Source organism: Rhopalosiphum maidis, chromosome 3, assembly GCF_003676215.2.
Source record: "Rhopalosiphum maidis isolate BTI-1 chromosome 3, ASM367621v3, whole genome shotgun sequence".
In the NCBI taxonomy this organism is placed as follows: Eukaryota; Metazoa; Arthropoda; class Insecta; order Hemiptera; family Aphididae; genus Rhopalosiphum; species Rhopalosiphum maidis.
In genome coordinates this window covers 9,801,746-9,815,012 of record NC_040879.1, presented here as the reverse complement: position 1 = coordinate 9,815,012, position 13,267 = coordinate 9,801,746, and positions in this window count along the sequence as shown.

Sequence of the window (13,267 nt, the reverse complement as noted above, 5' to 3'; positions counted from 1 at the left end):
AATTGGGAGGCTACGTGAAATTTGTCCTCCAATTTTAGTTTCTCGATTTTGGTGGCGAAGTAAAAGCTTGCAAATTTTTTAATCTTATGGTTGCTAAAAGTTGCAAAAAAGTTCCTAAATATTAACGCTAATTTGGAGTCTCTGTTTCAAGTCGGGGGGGGGGGCAAATTCATGAATGTGTAAAAAATAACATAATATATTTAACGAATCTTTAAAACCATTTTGGACATGATAACATTTACAAGGATGATTTTTTACTGTTTTAACCAATTCTAATTGCTGCGAAGCCATAAATTATTCGAATTCTTCCAAAGCTATCATTTTAATTCGTGTTTGCATTACATCACTATGCGAATTGTAACCAACAACCAAACAGTAAACAAAAGCGATTGAACTTTAATGAATGTGATAATTTTTTTAATTTAAAGTTGGTCGGTGCTTATTGATATTATCTAATATTAATAATTAAATAACGTACTCAAACCCTTTAAGTATTTTGGAGAATAGATAACACCGATAATGGTAATTCAAGAATACTGTTTTTTTTTTTATTAACAACGCAAAAACGATGGATGCACGCGTAGGTACACTTTGTTCACTTTTTTTAAATTACGTTTAAAAACCTTTGTATATGACATTTAAGGTATATTTTTATAAAAATATACATATTATATTATAAAAGAACCGTAAAAATATTGCATAAATGCATATCGTACACACAAATATGGATTACATTAAATAAAATATAAAAACGTTCGATAAACCCACATAATATGAAACTAATTAAATTTAAATCATACGATCGTGGTTGATAATATAATATAAATATTGACTGAAAAAAGTAAAATTTTCAAATATTTAAAAAGAACATAAAAAGTGCCAAAAAATGTTGGAAATTATTTTTTGTTTGGTAAATGCTAATATTTATATTTAAATATTTTGTGAATAATTTAAGTCTTTACATTTATTCATTTTTGAATTATAACAAAAAAAAAAAAAACAATATTGTTTTTGACAAAAACTTTTCCGTAATGTGTTTTATAGGTATTCAGATTATTTTAAAAAGTAAATGTCTTTAGGTGTTGAACTAAGATTTTTTATTTTAACTTTCAAAAGTACCAACTATATCTAGTTATCAGAGATCAATAACGGCAATAACCACCCTTAAAGTTAAAATTAATGCAGTTTTTCTAAGAAGTGTCATCAATTACAATAAAAAAAAAAATACAAATCATTGTAAAATTAATACATTCATCGCCGCTTTACTTAAGATTTAAAATTCTAAAGTTTCTTTTCTTCATCTAACACTTTACTAATTTATAATCTGTTTTTATAAAATATTGTTTATTTGTTACTTTAAATCACAAAGTTACTAGGTTAAAATGCCATACCTAGGATTTTTTTCTGGGGAGGGGCTTAATTTTTTACGGCAAATTATGAAAACAAATTAAGTTTGCACTGTATTTCTGATAATATAATTAATAATTACACATATCAAATCAAGATCAAGTAAATGTGATAAGAGGGGCGTTACTTTATCACTACAAATATTTAATAAATATTTTTTTAGCTATTCTCCGTATTTGGGGTTATCACGATGTTACGCATATAAAATTGTATGTATTTTCAATAAAATTAATAAAATTATTGCCGTCTGACATTTTTTTTGGGGGGGGGGAGGGAGCTTGAAACCTGGAGCCTCCCCCCCTAATTACGACATTATTAAGTTATTACACTTATTGTAAAAATATATCTAATTATCTCGCATTTCTGATTAATTGTGATGTTTTGCTTTAAAGTTTAAATTTAAATTTTCTCAAAATATTATAATTTCCGTAGATAGATCATACATTTATTTTGTCTTAAAATACTAGCTTTTAATTAAAAGTAAAAGTAAAATTACTTTACTTTTGCGTTATTTAGATATAATTTAAGACCATTCAATATATTGAAGCATTATGTATTAATGTATATAACTTTAAAAATTGCAGGTATGAAGAATGAAGTTATGTATTTCAAATTCCAAAAATGCTAGAATATTATATTTATTGATGTTATTTTATTATTTTATTTATTTATTTATTTATTGAGAGCCTTAAAATAAACAGACACTAAATTTAAATTTAATTTTTCTTTCCTAAGATTTTATTAATCTAAATAAATTATAAATATTTGATATTATGAAAAAGAATATGCTGTAATATTACTAATAAATACATAAATTATTTACTTGTCTTAATGTGTAACGTATTGTTAAGCTTACAGCATATTTAGCAATAAATTATAAAAGCTCAATAAAAATTGCAAATAAAACAATTTAAATGCCGGTGCAATGCGATAGAGGTGCGATGTGTGCTCTTGTATTAAGCTTTGTGATTTAGCCATTTAGGTAAAACTTACATCATAAAAATAGACTTAGAAATAAAATCTTAAATGTCCCATTGAATTAATTTTAGATATGTAGGACCGTAAACTTAGTAATAATAGTAATATAGTTCAAGCCATTCATATAACATAATAATTTAATACAATATATCTATACAATTATATCTATATTATATAATGGACATGGTATATTTTGAATTTGAAATGTACGCAGGGTGTAAAAGTACAAGATATCATACTATGACCATCATGCAAAAAATATGTATTTTAATTTTTAACTAGATCATTGTCAATTTTTTAAAATACACAACTATAACATAGAAAAATATTGCACCTAAAACAAATAGATTTTTTTGTGATTAATACGTAGCACATTTTAACACATTTTAACTAGAAATTCCAAGTTTAACTTGTTATTAATTTCATAATTAGCATTTTGCATTTACACTGTATAGTATAAACTAATTTATTATACGTTGCGTGTATATTGTATACGTTTATTTATAGGTATACATATTCATACATATTCATTTCTTATTTTATTTTATTTTCAAAAATATCAATTTTGGATACAAAATTAACTACCTATTTTGACAAATACCTTAATATCTATACTTTCTTTCAGCATACATAATTTATTTATAAATACTTTATAACCCGATGAGGCTATAATTTCACCATGACATTTAATCGATACAAATAATTTAGCCATCAATATTTTATGTAGTCGTATGTTGTGCCAATTCGTTTATACCTGATCAATAGATTGATGATTATTAATTATTTTTTTCTGATAAAATAGTATTTGTTTGAAAATTTACAATACGTCCTATAAGAAAATTCTATAATTTAAAACAGAGAAAAGGAAAAAAATATATTTAGCTTGTATACTGCATGTATAGTAGATTGAATGAACTCAGCAATATAAATTCGTACGACAGAGTCATATTCTTATAAGTGTTTAGAAAGATTAAATTACTTGATAATCGCCACATTCTAGACATACTATAAAGGATTTTTGACCAATTCATGTTTTATTAAATCATGATGGTACGTGAGAAACTTAATAAGTGAACTAGTGAACATTTTATCAAACGCTCTAGAATATTGGACATGGGTCAAGACTATTGAGGCTAGGAAATTTGAAACTTTAGACAGTTACACGGCTACCTCAGACACTTAACATTACACCACTAATCACCATTGTTCATAAATGGATTTTTATTTATAAGTTGAAATTAAAATACCCTTAGTGTATGCTAATGAAGTGCATGTACACAACTTTAGGGTCTGTATAACTTTGGGGTTAAATTCAGCAAGCGGCTATTGATATCCAAACTTCGAGAGCATTTGAACGATTCAGGAAATCAATACTTTTAGTGGCTACAATATAAATATTAAATTATGTATGGTGGCTAAAAACTAAGGTTATTTGGACAGTTGTTTGTTTTACATTTAAACAACATATGCAATGTACATAATTAGTTACATCGGTACAACATTTTCAAAATGTTAAATGGTCAAAATTATATAGTTACTAAAAATGAATACCTATATACTACATTTTAAACAAGATTTAAAATAATTTAGTGTAGTTATATCCTAAAATAATACGACTAATTTTTATTATATTTTTGAATATAATATTTGAAAATAGTAATACTAAAATCATGTATTTCATTTTAGTCGATAGGTATTATACAATTTTTCACTGAATTATTAAGTTACTATTTTTCTAAATACCCTACAATTATAATAAAAAATAAAATAAAAATAAATTGAATACCTTTTAAATTAAGAAATATATTTATTTTCTATATGTATAATAAACTAATAACTATAACCCATAAGTAAAATAGGCATTATTAAGATTTTAAACGAAATGATTAATTTATGATAATAATTTATTAAATTTTAATTGTTATATATTTTTGAATGGCATAAAAGTTAATTTAAATTTCTTTAGGAATATACTGAAATTAACAACAAAAATTATCTGTTTGTTAAACATAGGTAGTAGTTTTATTTCTTATTATATTTTTTTATTGTAATTTTATAATTACTATTTTAAATGTAAGAAATAAGTAAATTAGTATTTTAATTATATCAAAATTCTTTTTACGATGATTTGTGTTAAAAACACTTTAAGGATATGTTTTACTTTACTGTTCAAAAAATACATTAATAATAAAAATAAATATCAATATAGTACATAATTATATATTAGTGAAATATTCTGTTTATTTTTTCAAAATATGTTACAGTTTTTTTACGCTTAGAACAATAGAAAATAATAACCATGGAAATAAAAAATGAGCCATCTGAAATACCGTCTATACCCTTTGGATAGCATTTCCAAACCATACATCTTCGCTAACAGTCTAAAATGACAAACACCTTAGTAACCCAAGCTCTAATTTGTCTTTTGAATTTCGATGATTTATCATTTCTTTCAAAATCAATCTAATATAATACAACATAACAACACTACCTTACATTGAAGCGAGACAATTGCACACATGTCATGTATCAGTTATGCAGTATTTTCAAAACAATCTAAACTATAGTTTCTATTTTTTGTTAAATATCAAAAAACTATCCAAAACGAAACATGACAATTTCTAAATATTTAAAATTTTCTCATTTAGTTATAAATTTAGTATATCATAGAATTTTGAGTTACCCCAAATATTTATTAAAATGTATATAATTTATATGTCCATATAATTTGCCACTCGAACATTCTTCGATTAATTAAAAAATAATACTAATATTTTTCAATTTAAATGAAATAATTGAAAATTAGTTTTTAGAATTTGTCAACTGTTCAATTAATATTTAATAATAAAAAAACCAAGACCATTTCTCGAGCCAACTTTACTAATTTTAGATTTTAAATCAGATTTGAAACTATTAACTCATTTTTTGAATCGATCTAACAATCATCATTACATGAAATTTCTCATCCCATAAAATAGTTATTAGTTTTTAACTTGTATCTAATATTTAATGTTATATGGATATTTGTAAATTTTAATTAATAATTACTTTTAATTCGCATTTTTTAATCGATCGGATAATTTAGGGCCAATTTTGTGAGCATTAAATTTATATTTAAAATAAATAATAAAACACATTTTTATGTGATAATGACTTTTTTTCAAAACTTCACCGACAAAACTTATTTTGGCATTTTTAAACCCAAACATTAACCTGCTTTAAAAAGAGCTGTTTAGTAGTTGGCTTGCAGCCAGTCCAAATCAATGGCAGTTCGATAGGTCACACTGTTAATGCGTAAATATAATCACTTACCATAATAGCCCGTTCATTTATTTATTTTTTTAATACGAAATCCTTTTGTCCCATATCATTATATGTTTTCAACAAAAGTGAATTACGTGACCATAGCTGTTATTAGGAGTGTATGCTTTATTAAAATACAATCAATCAAAAAAATATCCCATTGTATGGCCACCGTTGAACTTTTCAAAAGTTCCATGTAAAACCAATCAATCGCAAATGACACTAACAGGCACTCCTCAACTAACGGTCTGCTTTGTCCTCGTCGTTTGCGACGATTTTCTTTGAAAACTTTGTAAGGGTTTAACCAATTCAAGTCGTTTACAGTATAAATATACTAATAATAATAACGAAACAGGAATAATAATAATAATAATAATAATAATACGTCCTAACAACGTGACAAAACATTGAGTACACACTTCCCGATCCGCTTTTTTATTGTACCTCACTGATTCACTAAACTATAGAATACTATATATTATTAATAGATCACTTAAAATTATTAGTACCTATAAAGGATAATAATATCATTTGGTATATTTTCTTATTCTTATTCTGGTTTTTGAATAAGTAAACCAATTACGAGGTATACGATTATAATATAATCAACGGTTAAAGTTAATTTAATAAAAAAAACTATTTCACTTTTATCTACCTTGATAATTTTGATATTATAAGTTTTATAATAAACAACATACGAGTAGGTTGTGTTTTTTTTTAAGCATAAGTAAAAATGGTTACCTAATATGTGTTAACACAATTGAGCTGTGTATAACAAAAAATATTCAAATTAATTGTTCTTAAAGAATTAAGAATTTTGTTAGTTTGAAGTTTCAACTTAGAGTGTAAGATATAGTAATACATAGCCTACAGTATTTTTAAGAATGAAGATTATTTATTCTATACCAAAATATAGCAGATAATTAAAATTCAAGAAGTTGAACTGTATCATTACGTTTCTCATCTCACATAATATGTAATAACTAATAATATATTTAATTTAAATAACTCATTAAACTTAGAATCTTTTCGCCCAAAAAATAATCTACTTAACTAAATCTATAAACTAAAAGTTCTATAAACTCTAATTTAACGTGTTAAAATATTAGTCAAATTCGTAAAATTACTAAATTAATATTATAATTTGTAAGAAAACTGCCAAAATCAGCAATTTCGTTGTCAAAAAACGTGTATCGGTATTTTAAAGGTCATAATACTGTCGTAAAATAGGCATGTCCCTTACTATTAAAAACGGAGGAAAGTAACTACTCTAAAAAAAAAAAAACCTTAATCCTTATTTACTTTTAGATGCGTACTAATGCTTTGTATATTTTAATTTTGAAGTCATGAGTATTTAAAAATCTACAAACATTTTACTATTTAAAAATTCTCAAACTTGCTTCAAAATTAAGACATTCGTGAAACCTTTATGGCCTAGTAATATTATATTTTCTTTTAAATTTAAGAAAAGGTCAATTCAACCAATGGAGTGAAAATACAAAAGATAATATAATATTATGCACTATAAAAAGGGTTAAATAACCTTTATTTTGTTATTATAAACTATATATACTTATGTAAATAATTACTAAGCTTTAATTTTTATTTTTCACTGTATACATTAGGTTGTTTTTCCAGTACAAAAACAAGAATGTGTAAATATTAGGAGTTGCTATTTTTTTCCTTGGGCCACGCAAATCCTAGGGATGGCCTTAATAATATATTAAATTATCATCTAGAGTTGGTGTAATATATACATTACCATACAATCATTACAATCTATAAATAACTATACAGTTATGATAATAAAAAAAAAATGAACAAATAAAAGTTTCACCATAATTTAAAATTTCTTTCATTATTAAAAATGTATAGTATCTGAATGTAATAACTTCATAAATTAGATTTTATGTTTGATTATAATATTGTATACACTAATACACTACAAGTCATAATGTATTGATTTTACACTGATGTATTATTTTCCTGTATGGTAACCTAACCTAACCTAACCTGTATGTCATCACCACTTTTTAGGGCAGTAAAAATGTTCCGATTTACAACTTTAGGGAAGATTTTTGCTAGTAAATTAGATCTATTTGATGCTTAGGGAGACAAAAGTAAAAAATAATAAAAAGACACAAGAATTTTTAAAAATTCTACAAAATCATGTACTCGTGATTTAAAAACGAATAACTGTTTATACTTCAATTTTACACCCAAAACTTTATATTATCATTACATAAATATAATACAATTTTCAAAAAATGTTGAAATTTTTGAGCTATATTTATAAGAATTTTTAATTTTTCAATTATTTTAGTTTCTTTTTCTATAAATGTCGATGAAAAATTCATTAGGTAAAAATACTTTAAAATTGAATAAAAGGTTTCTCATAAGTTTCTCATTATATTATTATAATACTAATTAAAAAGTGTCAAAAATGTGTAATCACATTATTTTCTTATAAGTGTTAAAGTTACAATTCTAACAAAATTCATTAAAACCTCGAAATTTACAAATTATTTTGTAATTAAAAATTTATAAAATTTTTCTTTTTTTTATCTAAGATTTGAAAATATAGTACAAAATTCTTTATCGGCTTTTTATCTATAGCAAAAATAAAAAGGTTACTGAAAGTTGTATTAATTTTTTATGATTTTATAGCCATTTGAAGTTCAAATGTTTACATTAGATATTCACCCGTATAATAACCATTTCTCCTCAAATAATTTTTGATATTTTTTTTTAATTCAAAAACAAATAACTGTAGATAATTGGAATCTTCACAAAATATTTATATTAGATTTTGTTATACACAACATAATTTTCTATATAGATATTCTGACTTTTTTAAGCTATTGTGCCTCGTTTTTGCATAAAACAACTCATAATAATTTCATTTCATAAGAATTGTGTTAAAATTTTTAATTAATTACTATGTTAATCAAAGTTCATCATGTTTAAAAATTTTTGTATTAAAAATATGATGAAACAATCTAATATTTTCCAAGCTTTTATTATGTTTTTAAAATAAATCAATTAGTTTGCGATAATATTTATCTGTTCGTTAATATGAACGCACAAATAATAAAAGTTATAAAATAATAAAAAACAATGAATATTCATGCAAATTTTAATTACAAAATAATTTTTTTAATTGTTGTCAAAGTTTGAACTTAAAACGTTTCTAAAAAAGGCCTCATATTGTATTTTAGATACTTTAAATTACTATAACAGTAAAGCCTATAAGTTTAAATTATGAATAATTTTGTTTTCTATTATAAAGCAAAAAAAAAAAAAAATAAACTTGTTCAGAATTTAAAATAATGTAAATAATACAATATTATTTTAATCCATTTTTTCGATTATGGTTTGTTTATTATGTATTATCCGTTCATCGCCAATTTTGGTTTAAGCCTAATCGTTATTGTATCTATAATTAAAAACAACAGTAAATATAAAACAATAACATAATAAACAAACAAAATTCGTGGACCATTTGTTTTTACTAAATCGTCAAAACAACAAAAATTTTAAAACCTATTTGCAGACCGAATGAATATTATTGTAATTCGTAATATCTATTATGCGTGGTTACGATCAAAAAGTGAAAAAAAAAACATAATTTTTTTCGTATTTGTTTGTTATTTTTTTTCAATTTACGTTTTAAACAGTGTACAAAAATTACTTTCAAAATATTATCATTATCATTTTTAAGTGTTTTATACTTTTTTTGAACGAGTATAAATGTTTATCGAAACACAAATTAGCTATAAGTTTTTAAAGTTTAGATGAGCAAAGTGGTGGCTTCGTTATATGAAATTTAAAATTAATGTTTTGATTAAAAAAAACTTTATACATTTAAAAAATATATTTTTTATTCAAAAGCGTTGTTTTACCATGTCATTGAATTATGTAAAAATAATATTTTCTGTTGTTAAAACTTTTTAAAACAATTTGTGTATGGGCACTTAATGCATCACCAAGGATATTTTATTATGTATATAATCTGATTAAGTCGTTCACTGGTACCTGCGATTTCGAATTGTTGTAAGGCTGAATAGCTGTAAATAGCTTGCGTCTGGCAGGCAGATGAGCTAAGAAAAAACACTTTAAAAAATCGCGTGGCCCCCAAAATTGTATTCAGTTATAATAATATATTGGCTTTGCCGTCGTTATTTCAATACCCGACGCCGCGATGACGTCTTTACAAACATACGCCCACGCGTTAATCCCCGGGCCTGGTACGTTCCCGAATAGCGTGCGAAACCCGGCATTTTGACACGCTATACACACGCCTTTCCGTCGTAGGTATAATAATATTGTATAGGCAGATACTTAAAAAAAAAAATACAGCTTGATATTCGTCTTAATTCGCTTCTCTCTCTCTCTCTCTCTCTTTCTCTCTTTGTCATACGCTCACACGCACTACACACGCTTGCTGGATTCACATCATATATTATATTATTATATATAATTTATAACACGACTATAACATTAATGAGAAATCTGGTATTACATTTTTAAACTTTATAAGCCTAAGCTAAAACAATTTAAAATTATATTAATTTTTAATCGGAAAATAATTATCTTTTAATCATCATGCATAAATAAAAAAAAAAAAAAACTAAAAAATGAAATATTCAAATATCTGTAAAAAAACAGCACAAACAAATAATTTAATATTTTGAAAATTATGTAACGTTTACTGTTTAGCATATCTATTGCATATACTAATATAAGAATATTTAGAGGCAATTTCAAGCCTACAGTAATTCATTTTTAAATTACAAAAAAATACATATTTTTAGGTTAGATATATTATTATGATATATAATTTCAATTCGTTACTTGAATTTATGTTTATAAATGTATCAGAATTATTGAACAAAAATAATTAATGGTTCAACAATAAATAATAAGAGGAGTTTCTCATTAAAAAAAATATATTTTATCGACACAGGATACGCCTTAAAAAATACCATAAAAAACTAAGTATTTGAAATAATCAACTTTGTAAGTTTGCTAAAAAGTTCTAAAAATAAAGATTTGAATAAATGCATAATCAAAAATATAACCATTTGGCTCAACGTTGCCTGTACATATGTGTATAACACACATTACACACCATCACATTCGATATAATGTCTGATACTCGAGAACGGTTCATGCGAAGCCAACAACCTCGACATATGATATGATACAGCAGCATCCCCACGGTATATTATACAGCGACAATAATAATTTAATATACGACCGTAAACGCGAGAAGCTGATTCCACTGGTACTCGGAAATCGGACACTCGCCGATCGGCGACTTCGTCGTCATTTCGTTATAATAATAATACGCTAGTGAGTTGTGATACAAAATACGGTAGATATTTTATATATATTTTTTATGTTATACCATTTTATACATTGTATTATATACTACGTGTAAAAGAACTTTTTTAATGCCATGCGTATTAAACTATACATAGTATGGTCATTAATTTTTTATTAAACAATATTATAATGTTTTTGGTATGCACATTGTATACCTAAAATATAAAATATTGAAAATGTCTTTATTTTAGCAATTACGAAAATTCCATAGACATTGAAGCTCGTGCAAATGGAAATACATTGACATTTAACAATGATAAAAATTTAAAAAGATAGATAGTTTTTATGTTTTTTATTTTAAAGGTTATATAAAAAATTACGCAAAAATTGACAAAAAAAAAATTAATTAATGAATGACGATTATTCAAATTGAACATAAATATTAATAAATTGGAACCAATGACCATCAGTGTTCTAATAAATAACAATTTTAACAGACAAATATCATAATACTCGTACTGTATTTTTAGTACCTGTTTGTATAAATACGAAAAAAAATATATACCTAACGTTTCATAAAATAATTCTATATAGAGCGCGTATATTTAAAGCCCGTAGGTACAGCTTATTCTGATACCTTTGTAAAGTGTTATACGAATTCCACAATAATAATGCCAGCGTATTTAGCATTTACGGTCTCCGATAGCCTAACCTGCCACACGACCTAACCATTGCGAACAACCGGCAGTCTGAACGGCTGGTGCTGCATGATAACGATATCAATGATATATAATACAAGTATATTTACAGTATAAAACGGTCGTACATTTGTATACCTTCAGCAGTCATTACGACGTGCAGCACGATATTGTTATATTATAATTTATAGTTTATAATAGTGTACGCAACAGTCGCAACAATGCATTTTTCGAGTAGTCACTTTATACTTTATAGCCTCTAATAAGACATATTCCCGTGTATATTATTATTATTTACGTATTGTACATAATATACAGGACTATAGATATCGCCGAATAGATTGTGACGTACCTAAATAATATACGTTATACATAATAATATGTCAATAATATGTATGATGTGTTACCGCATGCGTGTTATTTGGATCAAAATAATATTATTATTATTATTATTATTATCATTATCATTATATAAAGAGAACGCTCTTGACTGCCATGTTGCACTGAGAGCGAGGTAGGTACTTATATTATACATTTTTGTACACGTGCTGTTATATGTATAATAATATATGTATTATGTATATTTCATTCAATACTATGTGATGTAGTGGTTTTGAGATATAAGTTGGTAGTTTGTTTTTAATATAGGTACCTACCTAATTGGAACTGAAGTTGTGACGAATATTATTACACAATATTAACATATAAATAACATAACATTTATACCGTGATGTAATAGGGTAGGTACTGTGAATACTAATTTGTGTAATAAACTAATAACTAATAACGTATAAGTGCTTATTAATGTTATTGACTATATGGGCTACGGGTCAATAACACAAGTAGACGATATTGTCTGTATATAGTGTATATACATTACGTACAGGACAGGCCATTACTTGAAGTGTTGAATATTAAATATTTGACAATAGGTATTCAGCATTTAATATTTATTGATTGTTTTCTAAAGTATTTTTCATTGTAATGAGTTAGAAATATAATAAAAGGTTCTGATTTAATATTAGTACGAGTATAACAATTAATATATTGTATTTAAATTGGCATTCTCAAGTCTCAACTTATTACTTTATACATGAATATTTATTAACATGAAACATTGATACGGGGAGTAAGTAAGAGAGTTTTTCTTTTAATGTATTTATATATATATATAGGGCTATGCGTGATGTATGTATTGAAGATAGATGTATTACCTTACCTCATACGCAATTTGCTGTTTGAAATAATCTTCTTGAGTTTTTGAGTGGATTAGGAAATAATGAAATACAAAAAGTATACTATGAACAATATTTTAATTTAATAAAAAGAAACATTAACTAATTACACGTACAGTGAAAGAATATTAATCGGGTGTGCGACTGAGCGCTTTATTGAGTGTTTTATGTGCTTATATAGAAAATATTGTGGGATATCAATCAAGACATAAATTGCAGCATCTTACAAAGTATCTATATGTATTGTGTTTATGACATTCTTATAATTTGATAATAATCTAATTTTTAATTTGTCTACTTAATTCTAAATGTTACGAT